Source organism: Phalacrocorax carbo, chromosome 1 (genome assembly GCF_963921805.1).
Source record: "Phalacrocorax carbo chromosome 1, bPhaCar2.1, whole genome shotgun sequence".
NCBI lineage: Eukaryota > Metazoa > Chordata > Aves > Suliformes > Phalacrocoracidae > Phalacrocorax > Phalacrocorax carbo.
This window is the reverse complement of record NC_087513.1, coordinates 215,157,486-215,177,857: the sequence shown is the minus strand read 5'-3', so window position 1 is coordinate 215,177,857 and position 20,372 is coordinate 215,157,486. Positions and strand designations below refer to the sequence as shown.

The following is a 20,372-nucleotide window of genomic DNA, read 5'->3' as shown; positions in this document are numbered from 1 at the left end:
TGGATGAAAATGTGAACTATGATCATCCCTCAGATCCCAAACACTAGTTTCTGGAGGTCCCTGGTAGGCACATGTCCAGATTTGATATGTCATTTTTATACTAGCTTCACGAAAGCAAGGTAAAGCTGCCCGCATGCTAACACCTTAAGCCAGACAAGATAAAATCCACTCAAGGACAGTGCTGCGCTAAGAAAAGGATGGATTGTGGGTCTGATCCAACTCCCACACAGCAAATGGAAAGGTTCCCACTGATGTAATCAAAGCTGGATCAGGCCCAAAATGACCGGCGATTAATCATTACTATTTATTTGTTAGCACCAGCAATGGATTTGAAAATTTACAGGATATAAATATAAGACAGATCCTGCCCCAAAGAGTTCAGCAGCCAAGTTTTCTGGTTTTACAAGAACAGGCACTCTGGGAAGGCCACATCAGGTATTCATTTAGCATGATTTTAATCTATCCTTCCACACTTACGTGTTGCTGGGACAGAGAGGGCATTTAACTGATGAGGGGTTAGTGTTGCTGAGTCTTCTGGAGGAAGCCTAATGTGCAGAAGGGAGTTGAATTAGGTGGGAGGACCTGGAACATGGGGAGGGGGAGATCACTGTGTGAACAGAAGATATTGGAGAAATTACTCTCCCAGGGCTCCAGGCCAACAAGTCTCAGAGACAGGGAGGACGGTGGGGGTAGCCTTGGACACAGCGATGGTGGAGAAGTCCACGCAAGGCTGGGCCCAAGGTGTGGAGCAGCATATTGTATGAGAAGAGCAGGGAGGTGAAGCTGTGAGACAGGAGGAGGTCACTCGAGGGTGGTGGCTGTGGAGGAGAGGTTGGAGATGCTTCTCAGAGCAAAATTAGGAAAGAGCACATGCAATGACAGGCATACACCGCAATAATTTTCTTGAGTGCTTCCCTCCTACTCAGCTCTCTGGCTGACTTATCTTCTCTGCCCAAGACAGCAGCGATTCCCTCCAGCAATATCATAATGACAACATTGAAAGTTAATCATAGAATCATCAAGGTTGGAAAAGATCATCAAGTCCAACCGTCAGCCCAACACTATCATGTCTCCTAAAACAGGCCCTGAAGTGCCACGTCTACATGTTTTCTGAATGCCCCCAGGGACGGTGACTCCCCCATCTCTCTGGGCAGCCTGTGCCAGGGCCTGACCACTCTTGCAGTGAAGACATTTTTCCTAATATCCAATCTAAACCTCCCCTGACGCAGCTTGAGGCCATCTTGCACCTTAATGAAGGTTCAGATGGAGACGACAGCAAATGCTGGGTCACAGGATCGCTCAGTGCTTGCCCTGGCCCCAGCACAATGAGATTCAGATCTAATCCTCCGGGAATGGTGACAACCCTCAATTACCCAGAGGCGGAGAGGTTCGGCTGCCATCAGAGCCAGATCCAGAGCTGCTGGAAATGGGCATGACTCCACAGACTAGCTGATTGACATGGGACTGTCATCTGTTTCCACCAGCTGGAGGCTCCTTGGGGGTCTCCATAATGGCACGTGCTACTGCTCTTTGAGGGTAGATGGATCGTGTATCCTTTGATACCCAAAGGACCATCAGCTGAACTGCACACCTACTTCAAGAGTATGCTTCACTAAAGATGTGATAGAAGAAGGGCCTGTGTGTTAAAATGAGCTGGTTGTTTAGGGTCTGACTTCCACTGCAGTCTGTGATAAAGATCCTATTGACCACAGTGAGAGCTTAATTAGGACTTCAAATCCACACCTGGCAAATTTCATCTGAATAGCTGGATCTTTCAAAAAAAAAAGCTCCCCTTTTGCTCATTTCACAGATCTGCAGTCCCAGGCACTCAGGAGGAACAGCAGCTGATGCCCACGTGCTCTCGAGACTGACTCCTCTTTCATACACTCACTAAACTATGTAACATTTATACAATCCAGCAGGCTCCATCTCATAACTCCAGGCGATTCTGAAAGAAAAGAAGATAGCATCAGTATCATAAACCCAACCTCACATCGTCTGCTTTCATGCTTCAGCTACCCTAATGTTTATAGATCACATATCCCAACCACTTCAGTTCAGCTTGCGACTGGTTTTCAAGTCTGCGGGCTCCAGGAAAAGACATAATGGGCTGTTCAACTGGAATTAAGGAAAATAAAACCCCTTTATGTTCACTCACATGTATTCATTTTACTGCCCTGGTCATTCTATATTTGTCAAATGTCTTTTGAGGTTTATCTGAACTATTTTTACATATGAGTTTTCTTGGAAGTTTACCTTTAATTCTTAAAAACTGTCCGAAAAACCCACACTGGAAATGTCAAGGTGACATCTAATGTTGTTTGAGGGCTTGTAGGAGATGTGTTTTAAGGCAGTTTTATGTGAGGTACCAGTAAAAAAAATTATATGTTTATGTGAAGAACCCTGTAGTAATTAAAAACAAACCTAAAAGTACCTTCCAGTGCATTTGGCGTTTTTTAACCCACACATTTCAGGAAGTAGCCGTAAACCCACACACTCCGCACGTCTCCAGGATCAGTGTTGTGTCTCCTCTGGGGCTGGCAGCAATAAGCAGGATTGCTGTGTTACTCCAGGGTGCAGGAGCAGGGAAGGACCTGGAGGTGATCCTGACAGCTGCAGGCTGCTCTCCATCACCCTTCTCCTCCCGGACCCACCAAGCCAGGACATTTGCTGCTGCAGCACAGTCATGTCCTGGGTGCATATGGAAGGCAGAGCTGATGTTCCCTTCCCAGTCCTTTGCCCATATCTCCCTCATGATGGGCAGCTGCTTTACCCCTGCAAGATCCCTTTCAGCCCCAGCTTCCCCCCATGCATGAATGGTGTGGATCTACCCAAAAAGAAAGTGTGGTTCACCCAGGAGACATCAGTCCAGGAGTTCCACCTGGCAGCACTCTGCATTAGAGCCACGTTGCCTATTTTCTGCCTACTGTCTGGGGTGAGCCCACAAAGGATGCAGAAACCAGTGAGCAAGTCTGTTTCCTCCGGTTTGCACAGGGGGGCATGCAACATCTAAACAGATCAGTGTGGTTCACTGAGCCACAACCTGCTCCTACCAAGGAAGATGATTAAAATCAACTGTTGCTACCAGCAACCATCGCACTTCTGTAATTGAACTGCAGCCCCTCTGATCCGGAGCAGACAGGACTCTGCACACAGGCAGGTTCCTCACTGTCTTTTCAGGAGACTTTGTCTGCAAGGACTTTGATTCAATGCCAAATGCCATACACTAAAAAAACAAGGATCAAAACTCAATTTATCTTGATTTACTTCTTGGGACATAGGTGTGGTTTCTTTGGAGAACCTCTTGCAGAAAGATTTAAGAGAGGTGGCATTTGACGCTAAACATAGCTCTTGGGCACAGGGTTAAGTTTTCAGGAGTAGCTCTTTATTTTTAAAGGTCTCCAGCTTTGTCCTATGCCTTATGTTTGGTGACAGTAGACTTGGGCAGGACTTCGGGCAGTTCTGCAGAGAGCAGTGCGGCGCTTGTAAACTCTTGCTATTGTTTTTAAATCCACAAATAAAATAAGCACACAACTTTGAGGAATAATTGACTTTCTGTGGTCCCAGAGTCTGATCATCCTATTTCCTGAGGGAAATATTTCTGCAGGGACATCTTGTGCTCTACTGCAAAACATCTAGTGTGGGCAGTCTCAGCAAAAGCTGTGCTCTCAGGATTCCTTATTAATTTAGGTATGAAGGTAATTCTCCTCAAGAATCAGAATCTCCTGTCCTCTCCAGAAGACTGGGTGCAGAGGAAAAACCCAAATTAGGATGTTCCCAAATGGCTGTGTGAGAGCAACAACTTTATTAGCCACTAGAGAATCCACACTGCGCTGCCCTCCAGTTAATGCTGTTCACTAGTTTCACACTCAAATGACTTATTTTCTTTTGTTGCCCTCCTCTCTTGTCTGATGCCAGAAAATGATGTTGTCAGTCCCTTCACTAAAAAGGTAGCAATTTTCAGCTGCATTGCCCAAAGTTCATCAAAACCTAAAAAACCTACAGAAGTTCCCTAAATAGCCAATTTTATAGGTGGGGAAACTGAGGCTTAGAAATTGAACAGCAAGAGCCAAGAGAGCATCCCAATTGTAGATGAACTATTCTTCTCCCAGAAAGATGGGAGAGGGGGGTTAGTAATGGACCATTCTCAAACCTGAAGGACGTTTTCCTGTATGTTTTATCGACAGCTTGGGCAGGAGGATTTCCAACACGCTGATCGGGGTGTAAGCCCCTCACCTGCGATGAACAGCTTCTCAGCTCACATGTGGAAGGGCTGCTGCCTGTTAGCACACATGGTTCTGGAAAAGGTGCTGAAAAAGAAACTACCTAGTCTTTTTTTGGCTCCATTTATTGAATAATTTGGAGAGAAAATTATTTCATTCCTGGAATTTAGCTCTCTCATTCAACCTCTTTATTTCCTTGCATTTCCTTTTTCTTTCCTTCACAGTCCAGAAGAAACAAACCTCCAGAAACAAACATACGAGTCCTTACTGTTCAATGCAAGATTAATTTGAATCGCAAGGAGGTTCTTTTGCCCAGAGAGCCACCCATCTATAGCTAAGCAAGCACTTCAATGCAGGCACTGTCTTTAGGTTCATGTCTTATGTGGTAAGAGGAGCCCAGCCAGTATTAAACCAATATTTTTTTAAAAGCCAATTGTGTTGCATTAGGTATATCTCTGACCAGTGGCTCCCTAGTAAAAGCCAGCTCTTGTTGAATAAGAGCTGAAATGAAGGTGCAGTCGGTGTGTGAATGCCTATCTGTGTGTGTAGCAGAGGGAGATGAAGAAATGCCAGGGTGGGTGTTGCTCGTTCATTCAAAGCACAGACCTCTAAATCAGTACTGACATCTCACCTCGCTTATGAAGGTATAAGGGTTGGTTTTGCTATGGCTGCTGAAGAAGAAGTGGAAAATAACAAGTACAGAATGTAAAAAATAAGGTACTACAGGCACTGTAAATGGGGTAGTTAAAGTATATGAGATATGAAAGGGAGCCTCCAACCTTGCCAAGGAATTTTGTCCTTTCATCACTGTGCAGATAAATGGCTTTAAACCATTTGCACTGGTTTTGAATGTCTAGAATTCAGAGCTAATCTGAACAGAACCAAATTTTATAGTAGGCACCAGAGCAGGTTTGTTTTCCAATGGCTTTTCCAGGGACCTGCTGCTCCAGACTGCACAGAATAAACGGGAGGAAACTCTGGAAACTGTTCTGTAGCCCTCTCGGTCAGACGCCGGCGAGAGACGCACACCGAGATTGAGTTACATCAAAGACGTGCAGAGACACGGCAACAGTCGCTAAAAACCAGAATCCTTCACATCTCTGTTCTGTGTGAAGTCTGGATAAGTCAGAGGCAAATCCTCCTTGCTCAAGAGCTCTGGGGGGTTTCAAACCCACCTGGCTGGGGGAGACGAGGCGGGACTTTGAGATCAGCGTCCAGCTCAGATGGTCTCACCCAGGTCCTGCAAAGGGAAGGGTGGCTTGAATGGTGACTGTAGAGATTGGACAGTGATATCTTGATTGAGATTTACACTTGATTGAGTGTTACAACTGCATCTTTGCTTCTGTTCGACTCATCTTCCACCCCCTACGCTCCCTGGAAGTTATTTATGACACCGTTTTACCCCTTGCAGTTGGCGCCCTGGACCAAATTTTACTGAGGAATTTGGATTTGTTGGCTGCAATGCAAAGGGGGAAAAATGTCATAATAAAACAACAGCCTGTCAGGAGGATAAACTGCCTGTGGTGTCTTCACAGGAGAACAAACTGCACGGCCTCGATGAGATGTAGGGCTAGATTCCATCAGTGTCTATGTGATACAGGCACCTAAAACATATCAGCTTTTCTGCAAAATGCATCTCAATATTCCTTAGAGAAAGGTGAATGGATATTTCTCATATTAATGATGGTTAATAATAATTATTAATAACATAATTATTTGAAATAAATAAGTTTTAAAAACTAGACTCCTAGAGTCATAGTATGGTTTGGGTTGGAAGGGACCTTTAGAGGCCATCTACTCCAACCCCCTGCAGTGAGCAGAGACATCTTCAACTCGATCAGGTCGCTCAGAGCCCTGTGCAGCCTGGCCTTGAACATCTGTAGGAATGGGGAATTCTGGGGTCTTTTCTGGTGTTTCCCTCCTGAGAAAGGAGGAGTGGGACTCTCACAGCAGAGTGCGTTTTCATGGTCTCAATCTTCATTGTGTTAGCTGAAGAATTCCAAGGAAGGAGACCAAGCTGGGCCAGAGGAGTACTGTTCCAACCCCTCTCCTGGGCTGCACACCATCCATGTGCCAAGGCTCCCAGGGCATGTGTGTGCTTGGTGGTGACTGCAGCAGGAGGATGGCTGAGATGGCCCCGGGCAGCTCGGTACTTCTTCATGATGTCACACGGAGCTGTCGTCTGCCTTTGACTCAACAACCTGAAAGCCCAGGGTAGGCAGAGCATGTGGAAACAGAGCAGCTCACAACCTGTCCTTCCTATCTATTGGTTCTCAGTTACCACAAAAACACTCTGGTCCAACCCATAACAGGGAACAATGGAGAACACTTCAGCTTGACATTCCTCCAAGCAGCTGGGCAGGTTACTTGGCTGCACCTCCAATGGTGAGTCTTGTGCCCTGGGCCACAGTGAGAGAAGAGGAGAGCCTCACAGTGACAGGATGAGAGGAAATGGCCTCAAGCTGCGTCAGGGGAGGTTTAGGTTGGATGTGAGGGAAAATGCCTTCCCTGCCAGAGCGGTCAGGCCCTGGCACAGGCTGCCCAGAGAGGTGGGGGAGTCACCGTCCCTGGAAGTATTTAAAAGACATGTAGACGTGGCACTATGGCATGCTTTAGGAGACCTGGTGGTGTTGGGTTGATGGTTGGACTTGATGATCCTGGAGGTCTTTTCCAACTTTAATGATTCTGTGATTCTATAATTACAGAAGTTTATCTGAGGGGTGCCAGGTGGCATCAAAAAGATGCAAATCAAAGACATGCATTTAGGGCTTCTGGGTCCATTGCCTTGGCTTCTGGGATTTTGTTGTGTGATTACAGGCAATCACATCAAGCTGATTTAAAGGGGGAGTACCTGGGCAGTGAGGCATTCAGAGGAGATGGACTCAAGGCAAAACATTGCATCTGCCTTGACCCCAGCAAACTCCAGAGCAGCTGAAGTCCAAGTTCAGATTATGTGTCCCTCTAATCTTGGTAATTCTTGAATAAGTAAGGACATAGGGACATTTACACCCATGCAAATGTTGTCACGAGACTCTCCAGGTTAACCTTGCAGGTCCAAGTCACAAGGAACAGAAAATAAGTTTATCATAGCTGTAGTTTATCAGTCTGGGCTGGTGATTTTCCTGGTTCTGGTCTCTTTCCTGGAAGCCAAGTATCTCACCTGGTTGGCAGGCTGAGCAGGGATGAAAGGACAGACAGGGCAGATGGGTCACAGCTAACCAGATTAGGCATAAATCACATTTTTAGAGCAGCAGAGAGACCTTGCAAGCTTAAAAGGAAGATGGACCAAAGAGTTCCCCATGGTGGAGTATTTCTTCATCTGCAAATTATCTGCCAGTGCCTTACAGCTCTACCTTACAGCTATGGTCCAAGCACTACCAATCCTTTGGTTGAAAGATCATTCTCTGGGACTGTGTCTCCCCTATCTCCTTAGAAACATGGGTGCCAAGGGTGCTAGCCTGCTGGCTCACCAGGCAGAGCTCCCTGTTCTCATAGCCACCACTGCAGCTAAACTGACTTGTCATCTGAGCAAGCTCTGTTTTCACAGCCCCTGGAAGCCTGTTCCAGGACTTTGCTGATCTGATGCTTAGGAAACTTCATCTAATTTCCAGACTAAATTTACTCCAGGCCAATTAAAACCTATTTGTTCTTGTGCCAACATTTTTTTCTTTCACTCCAGTGTTTCTTTTTGCTCCCAGCTATTTTTCCCTTTCATGTGCAACAGCACTCATTTTCCCCCTCGGCCACTGTTGTGCTGAGCTAAAAAAGCCAAGATCTACAGCCTCCCCTTGGATGACAAGTTCTCCATCCTCCCGTCCATGTCCTGGCACTTCACTGCACCTGCTTGGTCTGAATGACTCATTCATGGCCAGGACCAACCAGGCCTGGAGGAGATAATCCAGATGCAGTTTTACCAATGCCTCACACTTTCCCAAGCAGTAAATATGAAGACCCACAAAATATTGCTCCTGAATTAGACGTGTGTATCACTCTCATCTTTCTTTTTATGCTTCTCTTGACCCAGGGGGGATATTTCTTTCCTCTGTGCAGGGATTGTCCGTGTGCCAGAGAATACAAAGCATCTCTTGAGCAGTGTTAGCTGCAGACCTGGTGATTTGTGGCCTTTGGGTCCAGCTGGTAAATCGCAGCTATCCATCCCACGTCACAGCATTTTGCATCTTCCTTTTGGCTTTTGGGTTCAGGGCCGGTGGCAAAGGCACATTGGCAGAAAATGGCTTCAAAGTTCATCCTGTATTTTGAAGAGCCAAAAAGGAAAGAAAACCCACTAGAAATCAATACTAGCGTGAGAGGACAACTAGCTAGATCCTAAGTTATTTCCACTTAGTAACATCTCGTCTCTTCTCTTCCCTCCTCTTTTCCTTTCTTTTCCTTCATTTTCACCCCAGAAAGTTCATAAAACCTTCTTCACACTGTAAATGCTCAAATAACAGACATGCGCTTTCTCTGGATTTTGCCTTTCAAAATTGTGGTGAAATCATTATTTTCATCTATTAAAAAAATTATGATAATATGTTATTAGGTACCAGCCAGGGAATGCAGTCAGACAAATGCAATACTAAAGTGTTGCCAATTCTTGTGATTTTATCTAGATCTTTATTACATGTTTTAAAACCCCCAGACTTCAGAGTCATGGGATTAGATACAAATCTCAGGTTTCTCTTCTTTGTTTTTCCTTTTAATAAAGGGAAGGAAAGAAAGTTTGAACAGTTTTTGTAGGTATATTCTATTGATTCAAAAAACAGATGAAAAACTGGCTGGCAAAAAAGAATTTAAAAATGTAAATGAAAATTGGAAACTGTTGAAGAATATTTTATTATATATGCTCAAAAAAACATAGGCCCACAGCTGAAAGAGAAGAGCAAACTATTTTTAAAAAGCTGCTTTACAAGGAAAGTAAATGCAGCTATGAAAAGAGTAATAAAACTCCAATATGTAATAACTGGAGAAGATTAAAAGCAAAATTAGAAACTACAAGTTGTCCAGATTTCTGGGGAAAAGAAATACTCGGGGGTGGGGGGGACAGAAGGAGAGCGAAGCTGGGGCAATAAGTAGGAGGTTTGAATCAACCAAAATCAGAAGGAATCCTAAGTGTAATATGGGTTCATGGACAGATGTGGAAGGACAGAACAGACCTGATAACAATAACTCAGAAGTGGTAAATGTTTTCAGGAAGCATTTGCATTCCAGTTTGGGAGAAAATATAGATATATTACAGGATGATGATTAAAGTTTCCATTACAGCATAAAAAGCGTGTGAAAGAATAGCTAGTAAAATAATATATAAAGGCAAGATATATAGATATTAAATATCTGTACGACTGGCATCCCTGATTTACTAAAGGACTAACCAGGTACCAATATGTGCTGTTGAGGTTGAGAAATAAATTGCATCCTGGGAATAGAAAAAGCCCTTCTGGAACAGAGAAACAAAATAACCTGGGTAACTGGCCTATGAGCCCAACACCAGTCATAGAAAAAATGATGGAGTCAATGACATCACTGAAAAAAAGTAACATTGTCCACATAGAAAATAGATCACATCAAGCCAATCTCACATAAGTTTTGATAGGCAAAAATGACAGCTCGGATGTAACATAATTCCACAGAAATCCTGTAAATTACACCACAAAATTTCTCTTATAAAATTGGAACCACTGGATAATCAGAATTATGTACATTTAAAGGGGTGAAAGTGTCAGGCATGTCTAAAATGGGTGCATAAATGCTTAAGTACATCTTTGGCCTAATACATTTCATAGCTGTACTCTAAGTGGATTTGACCATAGCCTTATATTATTTAAAATTTTTATCAATGGCATGAAAATTATAATGGATAAACATAACAGATAACACTGGCAAGAACAGTAATAACCAGGACAGATTGCTACAGAAGGCAGTTTGTTGTAGTTGTTATGCTGAACACAAGTAAACTACTGGTACATTCACATGACCAAATTAAGACCCGCATGCTTGAAACTGATGCGTATAGGCCTGATTTACCAAAATGGGGGTAGGGAACATGATGTGACTCTCCAGAAGTCACCAGTTCCAGCAGCGATGTGTACGTCATTGTGGATGTTGGTTGAGCAAGAGAGTCTAAGTGGTCCTGTAAACCTCAAATTACAAACAGGGGAAGGAGACACATGAAGTGATGGAAGTCAAAGCAGAGGTTGCAAATCTGGAAAGGGCTAAGAGGAAGAAAAAAGGAATGACTGTAAAAATGGAAAAATGTGCCGAGAAAACCTCAGTCTCTTAGCTTGGAAAAGATTGAAGGTCACTCTCAGTGAAGATGGCTGTATGACTTTTTAGCAGATATGGTTCAGACAGAGCAATGGCCTTGAAGCAGAGATCAATTTAGAAAAGCCTGACAGCACACGTCTTGCAGGAGACTGAAAAAAGATGATTGTAACAGTGCCTTCTGGGCTTGAAATGCATTCTCTGCATCAAGAACAATCCACAGCAGTTTTATTCTGAACACAGATGTGTATTGGAGTCAGTTTTGTGACTCTGACTCAGGAGAAAGGCTCACCATCTTATTGACAGATGCTAGATACCAGAAATTGAGGTACTTCAGTCTCACCTGGGAGCCAGCTCCAAATATCTGAAGTGTCTGAAAAGTCCTTGTCCCCAGAAAGCTTGGGGTGATCCCAGGGGAGGACTGGGTTCCTCAGTGCCAGTCCATAGCCTCCTGTCCCAACCTGCTGGTGAGATGGAGATGGGGTGGCTTCCCTCAGCAGACAGCTGAGGTCACTCCAGCAACTCTTGGTGGGGGTTATTTCTCTACCACCCCCACCACATGCTCACAGCCTTGAGCCTGCTTTTCTTACAACACTGATGTCAGTACATAGACCTGTTCTTTGCCCCTGATTTTTCCTGGAAGGAATAAGACTTTCAGCTGGTGAAATAACCCATTTCAAAAGGGATCTGGTTTCTAGGAAAAGCACCTGCCTGGATTCCCTGTGGTGGCTCCAGATGAACTGTCTGGGGCTGTTCTTCCACCTCGCAGTTGTGCTGTCCTCTTGGCTTTCCACAGTTCAGGTCCCGAAACGTCCTGCCACCTTTGAAACATTAAAAAAAGAAATACTTGAAAAGAGCAGAGCAGAGCTGAAAATCTGACCCAAGTCTGTCTTCAATTATCCAACTAACACTGCTTTAAACTCCCTTCCCAGCTATTGTACAAGATATGACACAGGAGTAAATGTGTGTCCACCGACATCTCTGCAGAACAATTTGTTCCCATTGTTGGGATAATTGAGACTAAAACCTTGGGTGAGGCTTAGTGCTTCTGGGAAACTGAGTGGAGAAGGTTGTGCAAAAGTTTATTAAAACCTTATGTTTCAGCAAGCCTTACTGCCCTGTGGAACAACAGCCATGGGGCAGGGCTAGAGAGTGGGAAAATCAGGGAGTACTGGAAAGATCACAGAATCATAGAATCATTAAGGTTGGAAAAGACCTCCAGGATGGATCATGAACTACAACCACCAACCCAACACTACCATGTCTCCTAAACCAGGCCCTGAAGTGCCACGTCTACATGTCTTTTAAATGCTTCCAGGGACGGTGACTCCCCCACCTCTCTGGGCAGCCTGTGCCAGGGCCTGACCGCTCTGGCAGGGAAGGCATTTTCCCTCACATCCAACCTAAACCTCCCCTGACGCAGCTTGAGGCCGTTCCCTCTCGCCCTGTCACTGGTGACTTGGGAGCAGAGACCAGCCCCCCCCTCACTCCAGCCCCTCTCAGGCAGCTGCAGAGAGCGAGAAGGGCTCCCCTCAGCCCCCTCTTCTCCAGGCTAAACCCCCCCAGCTCCCCCAGCCGCCCCCCAGCACACTTGTGCTCCAGACCCTGCCCCAGCCCCGCTGCCCTTCTCTGGACACGCTCCAGCCCCTCCAGGCCCTTCTTGTCCCGAGGGGCCCAAACCTGAGCCCAGCATTCGAGGTGGGGCCTCCCCAGGGCCGAGCACAGGGGCCCCATCCCTGCCCGGCTCCTGCTGGCCACACCAGGGCTGACACAAGCCCGGGGGCTGGTGGCCTCCTTGGCCACCCGGGCACTGCTGGCTCATGCCCAGCCGGCTGTCAGCCAGCACCCCCAGGGCCTTCTCTGCCGGGCACTTCCCAGCCCCTCTGCCCCAGGCCTGGGGTGATGCCTGGGGTTGGTGTGACCCAAGGGCAGGACCCAGCACTTGGCCTTGTTAAACCCCACACAACTGGCCTCGGCCCATGGATCCAGCCTGTCCAGGTCCCTCTGCAGAGCCTTCCTGCCCTCGAGCAGATCAACACTCCTGCCCAACTTGGTGTCACCTGCAAACTCATTGAGGGTGCCCTCAATCCCCTTGTCCAGATCATTGATAAAAATATAAAACAAGACTGGCCCGAACACTAAGCCCTGGGGGACCCCACTCGTGACCAGCAGCCAACTGGATTTAGCTGATTTAGCTGATGATGAACTGGGTGTTTTATGGGGCTAGTGACAGATGATGGGGTGCAACCATCCTGTGCAGTCCTGAGTGCTCTGAGACATACACATGGTGAGGAGCAGAGGAGAGCACCTGGAGGACAAAATAAGCAAGAAGAAAAGCAAAGGGTCATGGTTGCAAATAACCTCGATTAGACCCTTCCAAAAGGGTGTTTAGCATCTATTAATCTTGTCTTGTTTTACCAGTCCCAATCACAGTGCCTGTGCATCTCGGCACACGGCTTAAACCAGCCCTTCAGGAGATGCTTGTGTACCAGTGTGCCACCTGAGATACAGCAATAGGGGGGAAGGAGCAGAGAAAGGAGCCAGCCATGAACTGAAGACCCTGAAAGCACCAGCCAAAGCTACAAGGCAGGGGAAACAAAACAGAGAAGAGGCCAACTCAATGGCTTTCAAGTGCTATCCCTTTCTCCTACCTTTCACTTGACTGTCCTGATGTAAGTCCTTCTGGGAAGGGTTTGTCTTTGGTCCAATGATACAGCTCTTCACACTCATTTATGCCCTAGCTGGTAGTGTAATAAGCCTCCTTAGTAATAAAAATTAGGTAGAGGGATTTGTAAAATACAGGACACTGGGGATCTGAAACTGCAGAATACCTGCCTCCAGCTTGGCAGCCCTTCTGCAGCTCTGTTCTCCATCTGCATAGAGAGTAAAGGCTCCAGGGAAAATAAAAGTCCTGCTCATACACTAAAGCAGCGGGGCTTACTGGAGCAAAAGAGGCTCTGCAGGAAGCAGTGGTGAAATTCTCGTTGCCTTTAGCAGGGCCAGGACTTTGCCTAACACTTTTCAGTGAGGTTTTGCATACGGTTCCCACTGGTTTCCCAGTGGGACACAAATCTTTTGGGGTGAAAGACCTTGTCAGTGGTCCTGCAGCAAAAGAGGAATGAAATTCAGTACAGGGAGTCTGATGGAGCTTGCCTGAATTGCTCCAAGGGAAGGAAAAGGTTTTATCCTTTTCCCGGGCATATGGCAACGTAGCAGAGCCCTTTCTGCTTGCTATATCACACGGCTAATAAAACTCCTGTGCTCCACACTCAGCAGATGGTTTTGTGGCTGATGCACGAACCAGAATGAGATCCTGTTCCCTTTCCCCACAGCTCTCCTGGCTCTGCAGTGCTAGAAAGAGCAAAGGTCGCCTGCGAGTTACTGTATATGTTGATAATGTAGCGGCACAGGGCTGTTAAACCCTGACAGCTTGAATGAGGGATCATCGAGGAGGGGGGAAGAGAGATGAGTGAGATTTCAAACGCTGCATTAAGAGACACCGCAGAATCTTTCATCAGAAAGGGGAAGGTATTTTAAAAGCTGCCTCCGCTGAGTGAGGCTTTGCAGGGCTGCGGCGACGTAGCAGGCTCTGAGGTTGACCTTCCCCAACTGGCATTCTCCCTGCACCAAAAATGTTCCCAGCCCGTGCGGGGACCCCCATGCAGCAAACTGCACCTTCGTGATGATGGGCTCACTCTTCTCAGTTCCCTTTCGCAGGCCACATGGCAGAATCAAGAGGTCGTCTGCTGATGGGCTGAAACCCCTTGAGTCCTGCTGGCCTTGCCAAGCAATTTTACACCCTGTAGTTTGGACACAAGCCGTGCTCTTAGTTAGACCCATAATCATATTTGGAAAACTTTACATAGAGATACATGCAGAGCAGAAGAAAGGTTTTTGTGGCAGTGCGGGACAGGACTGTGTGGTGCAGAGATATACTTGAAATTACTGTCTCTCATTGGCAAAAATCTGTCATATCTCTCCACTTATCATACAGGAGAGAGCTCAGAATAAGGTAAAGTCCAAAGCAACAAATTCAAGGCTTTCTTCATAAGAAAGATGAGCATGAAAATACAAAGAGTGTAAAGAGTGCAGTGATGACTTACCGAGTCTGCAGGGTTTGAGAGGTACCAGCTCACGTGAGGGTCTTGACTCCATGGCTGCTCTCCAGGACTTTGCTCTTCACCTGGGGCAGGAAGTTATAAGGGTTCAACACGGTCCTGCAGAAAATCTGGGGAAAAAGAGAATGAAGATCTCTCCAAGCTGCTGAACCCCTCCCTGCTGCCTCCCTCCTTGTTACTCCACCGTGGACTCCAATAAATAGCAAACAGCTGCTGGGGCTCATTCCTTGCTGGTATATAATGGTAAGAAGTGTCCAAATTGAGCTTAAAAAAAAAATCCTTTAGTAAGAGCATACCTTCCCTAAACTGTTTCCAGCATAACCGTTCCACACAAATCATCCTATAAACACTTTTGAAGCTCCCAATAAAGCATGCACGGCCTCCACTGATTTTATTAGAGGACTCCTCCGCAGTAAATTGAGAGCAGGCAGCCACTGCTGGTGCCAGCGTCCCCCTTGTTCTCTTCTCTCCCCTTTTCTCGCACTCCCTCAGGGCTTCCTCTGGTCTTAGATAATGCGACATGGGCTGCGAGGCTGAGACCCTCATTTTGCTGGTCTGAGGTCCAGCTCTGCCTGTGAAACAACCCAGCCCTCAAGCCAGGATGGGGCAGCCCTTGCAAGCCCCCAGCCCCAGTTGTGGAGGCTGATTCTTCCCCAGGCTTCAGCAGACACCACTGTGCTGGGCAGGGGCATTTTGGGGGGGCAAGAGGAGACCCAACAGATGGACAGGGGTAAATGCTTTTCTCCTTCTGCCATTGACGCTTACACAGAAAGCCCTGCAGAATCCACTGGATACCTGACCCCAGCCCTCTCCTGTAAGCATGATGCACTTAAATAAGAAACTGGAGCATGGGTTGCCATGAGCACGGGGCAGATGCTGCTGGGATGATGCCTGGGCATGAAATCAGAACCCAGGTGCCTCCAAAAAAGGGAAAAGAGACAAAGCTTTCAAACCCAGTGGCTGCCTTCAGACACATTGAGACAGCCAAGTGGGGAGGACAGGGGCACAGCAGCTTCCCCAAACTGGGAGGTGTTGGCTCGGGAGAGGCTCCAGGGCAACACGGAGGGAAGGGAGGGCTGGCAGCAAGTGCCACTTCCATCAGCTGCTATTGCAAATCATTCCCACGGCCAGGAGCCTGGGCCTAGCCCAGATTCACCCACTGCAGATGGGCATGATGGAAATCTGATTCCTCAGGGCTGCTGCACTGATAAAAGGAGCCGTCGCACGTGCTGTGGGACATGTGCAGCCACTGGAAGCTGGTGTTGAGATGTGGCATGTCTCGTAAGCCCTGGGCTCTGGCTGAAAGTTTTCCCATCACCGGCGTGTCCAAAATAGCCTTTTTAATGTGGATTATTTGGTGTCTAGCAATACAGTTGAGCTCAGGTCTTTCCTTCACTGCAGGAACTGGTGGATTCTGTCTCTTATATCAGTTTTTTCAGAATTTGCATAAACTTCATCTCTCTCTGAGCTCTCTTTTGCTCTGCCAGAGATGGACCAAATGACATGGGGTTTCGAAAGCTCTGCAGGGGGACACAAGCATACCCACACATTGCATGATCAAATAGACATTGTTTCCTTTCGGAACCAGGCTGAAAAATAAATCCTGAGCACGCTCAGTGACGCTGCACTCCACTTCTTTTCTTCTGCTGCAGATTACTGAAAATAATAGTTTCTAACGAAGTCCATCTTTAATTTGTCTGGTTAAAATTGTCCATGTGGAAGCTGAGCCTCTGGCTGAATTACTGTTATAGCAATTAAGCTTCATCAAGAGAAATAAAATTTTAAAATTGGGAATTTTTACACTGGCATTTACTAGATCTTGACTTTACAGCTGTGAAGTTCCTTGGATGTAGTGTTATTTGTAACAAACACCAATGAGAATAAGAATGCAGGCATGACATTACTGGGGCAGATCAAAGGGGCCATCTGTCCCAGTAACTCACTTCTGACATTGGCCCATGCTGAGGAAAAGGGTATTGGAAATCAGGGATCCTTTCCCCAGCCATGCTTACAGACTTTCTCAGCTTGAGGTTGCATCCAGAGCATTGCCTTTAACGCCTGCCCATGGACCAGCTCTCCACGCAGTCTTCTCTACCCTTCACACAGACACAGTGAAAACCTGGTGGTTTTTGGAAATCCCAAACCCAAAAGCTGTTGGTTCAAGATGTAATAAATTGACGAGGTTAAACAGCTGGGGCTGAAATTACAAATCATCTGTGCAAACTTACAAGGTTTTACTTCTCACTCTGCTTTCAGGTTCCAAATATGTTTTCCTTCGACCTACAACGTACGCGCACATTCAGAGTTTTATTGGGAAAGGCTTGGAGTAAATCTCTTTATTATTAAGGAGAGAGTGGGATTCAGGGCTTTGGATGGGGGAGATTTATTTCAGTTCCCATCCACCTCTGGGATGCCCCTGCAGTTGCAGCATGAGGAAGAACAGCTTCATCTCCCATTTCTTCCTGACAAACAGCAAATTGCTCCAAGGGCTGAGAAGGTGGAAGAGATGATAAAAGTCCATGTTTGAAATAAAAGGGGAAATATGTGATAAATTATTATTATTAATAATACCAGCTCACAGATCTAAGGCACCTGAAGTACTACAGAGCTCTAGCAACTTAAACTGACATAGAGAGAGAAATCATCCCATCACCAGTGAAATACAGCCAACTCTAGCAAAGCTTATTAATCTGGACAAGAACATATGGAGGGAGGCTGGGAAAATCGCTCCCCTGGGTTCCTACTCCCCCAAAGGCTGCATTTGGGTTCAGCCTCTCAGGTCCATGTGCCCTGAAGCCTCTTTGGTGTCCTCTGCAGTCCTGGCTCTCTCTGGCATGTCTCAAAGGAGGTTTTGTCCACCCTGGAAGGGCAGCAGTGCAAGAGACCACCGGGGAGAGTGCTGCCCTCCTGTACTGCCCAGGAGAGGCAAACTCAACCAGACCTCCTCATGTGCACCCTTCAGAGATCACCCTAGGGGTCCCACAAGTCACGGAATACAAAATTTGGAAGGTTTTAATAAAATTAAACTGGAATTCATCAGCTTTACAGGTTTTTTTTCTAAGTCAGCACAGTGACTTGGTCAAATGATCAAGCTGTGAGTGTAATTATATCCTCCCTGTGCCCTTCTCTTGAAAGGGAGATACATCACTGTCCTGCCTCACAGGGCAATGGGGAGACATACTAAAGACGATGAGATGTTCACAGCTCAGCAGGGCAGGCATCAGGCCAGGCAAAGGTAAGCAACGCCATCCTGAGCACGCATGGAGGACATGTCCAGGAGCCTGTCTCCAACTAGGGCCAGCACAAGCATTTTCACGGGATGAGGCAAGAAAACAGGGAATAGCCTCCCATAATGTCTTTATAAACATCAGTTTATTTCTAGCTTCTAATGTCCAAATATTAGTAAAGACAAATAAATATTATTTTAGCCACCTATCTGGGAATCAGCTATGACTATGAACTGCTTCCAGAAAGAGGTGGGCTAGGCTGCAAAGCCAGCCCTCAAAACTTAGGAAATGTGATCTCTGTCCATTTTCTCTCTCCAGGAACATCAACAGCAGGAGGTTTCAGGCACCGAGGGAGGACTAGCCCAGCAAATCCCCGTGGTTCCTTCTCAGAAACCCTTTCACAGCTCTCTGCTTACCCTTCATACTTCAAAGGCACCACCACCTGCTTGATCTGGCCTTGGTTTTCCTGGCTGAAGCAACTCTGCCTGCAGCTCCAGCTCTGCCACAGACTCCATACATGTCCTTAAGCAAGACATTGAGCTGATGAGTTCTCAGAAACAAATAACAACACTTTTTTGAGTTACTCAGTCCAACACAAACTGTATTTGCTTGCACCGCAGTAAGTATAAATGGGGTTGTATCTGCTTTTCCTGAGGCTTAATATAATACAAATAATCATAGAATCACAGAATCATTAAGGTTGGAAAGACCTCTAGGATGATCAAGTCCAACTGTCAATCCAAGACTATCACGTCTCCTAAACCATGCCCTGAAGTGCCACGTCTACATGGTTTTTTTGAACACACCCAGGGATGGTGACTCCCCCACCTCTCTGGGCAGCCTGTCCCAATATAAAAAATTTCCTCTTTTTTCAATGGTTTAAAACATTGAGAGTGTTACAGTAATGCATTTTTTTAAAAAAAATACTAGGCACATTTTTTTTTGTTTTGCCTTTTCAAAAGCCTAACAGGCCATGTAAGACATAAAATTCCACCACATAAATGGGAACTTCCTTGCCTGAACTCTGCCATTGGGCCTACTTCACATTCAAACGTAGACACTCTGAGCAAATGCAGTAAGAAGATATGCTCTCAGTACATTGAACTTGCTCAATTTTATCATCCACATATGACAGTTCCCACAGGGAAAATATTTTTTAATATCTTTGATTCAAATCTATAAACTGAGCCCTCAATCTGCATGAACCCATGCTCCATGACTATGAATTTTCACCACTCCGAGGTGAGATGTAGGGTCACCTGTGAAGAACTCAATTTTCATAGAGTCTAAATAAAAGTCAGAGATGTAATTTGCAGAGTCTTCCATCAGCCTTAAAGGTTTGTACAAATGGAGCAAGAGTTTGGACAAAGTTTCAATCCCAGCCATAAATCATCAAGATATTAAAGCTCCACATGGACTTTTAGATCTTGCACCAGGTTGGATGACGTCTTGAGTCCTCTATACCATTAAGGCTGCATAGCCCAGCTGATCAAGTAAGAGGTAGTGAACATTTCCAAAGGATGTCATCATTAAGCTCAACCAGTTCTTAGACAATGGTACAGGCTGCTCTCTGAGCAAGCCTGTGGAGGATACTCAACTGGGGGGATGGTGATGCGCTGGAGAAGAGGGATGTTTTTCAAAGAAGTAAGCTGCCTAAATGAATGAGCAGGAACCTCATGAAGCTCTGTGTAGAGAAATGTGAAGTTTAGTATCTGGGGTGGAATAACCCCACACATCAGCACAGCTGGAGCCAGCTGAATAGTCCCGGGGTTTTCGGAGGACTACGAGGTACCCATGAGTCAGCATTGTGCCCTGGCAGCACAGGATGATCACATCCAGGGATGGACTAACAAGGGGGCAACAGGCTGAGGAACATGATTCTTCCCCTCTACCCAAGACCTTAGAGCATGTCTGGGCTCTGGGTCCACTTTGGACTCCACGTGACCAGGCAGATGGTGATAAACAAGAGCAAGTCCAGCCCCAAGCAGCCCCATGTGTGGGACCTGCTTTGAGTGGGTCTTAGATCAGAGACACACAATCCCAGCAGGTTCCCTCCTGCCTGTTATGCTGTGCTTCTCCAAATCCAAATTTTCCTCTTCTTCCCACTGCGCACCAGAACTGAGTCACAAACCTTTTTCTAGGCAAACTGTAAAGCTAATAGAGCCAAAGCTCAAATTTAAACCCAGTCCTCCCATTTGCGAAGGAATTCCCCTCCATCTTACAGAATCAGACATGACAGCCTCATGAAGAAGTGCAAACCAAAGCTTGCAAGCCATCGTGTGTATATATGTGTGTGTGTATATATATATTTATGGAAATTTGTACTTCTGTTGCCCTGCATGAGAGGATGCAGAGGCCCTGAGATGCACAGACATCACAGAGCGCTGTGGGGCCAGAGCTGAACCTGTCCTTTCCCAAAGGCTGGGGGTGCTCGGGGATTGCACCACAGCAGCGCTTTCTCACCTGTCCCCCACACGTTAGAGCTGTCCATGTGTCGGGGGGTATGGGGCTGCTATAGGAATTCTTGCATTTAACTGGGTACATCA

The 20,372-nt window shown here is 46.3% G+C and overlaps 1 long non-coding RNA gene across 1 annotated transcript; it reads right to left on the bottom strand.

Moving 5' to 3' along the window:
• Positions 1-308: 308 nt before the first annotated feature.
• LOC135311588 (uncharacterized) lies at positions 309-11,717 on the bottom strand. The gene is made up of 3 exons (XR_010371250.1): positions 11,189-11,717; positions 5,399-8,472; positions 309-1,948 (listed from the first exon to the last, which is right to left on the bottom strand). It is a non-coding gene; the product is annotated as an uncharacterized LOC135311588 (long non-coding RNA).
• Between the last annotated feature and the right edge of the window lie 8,655 nt (positions 11,718-20,372).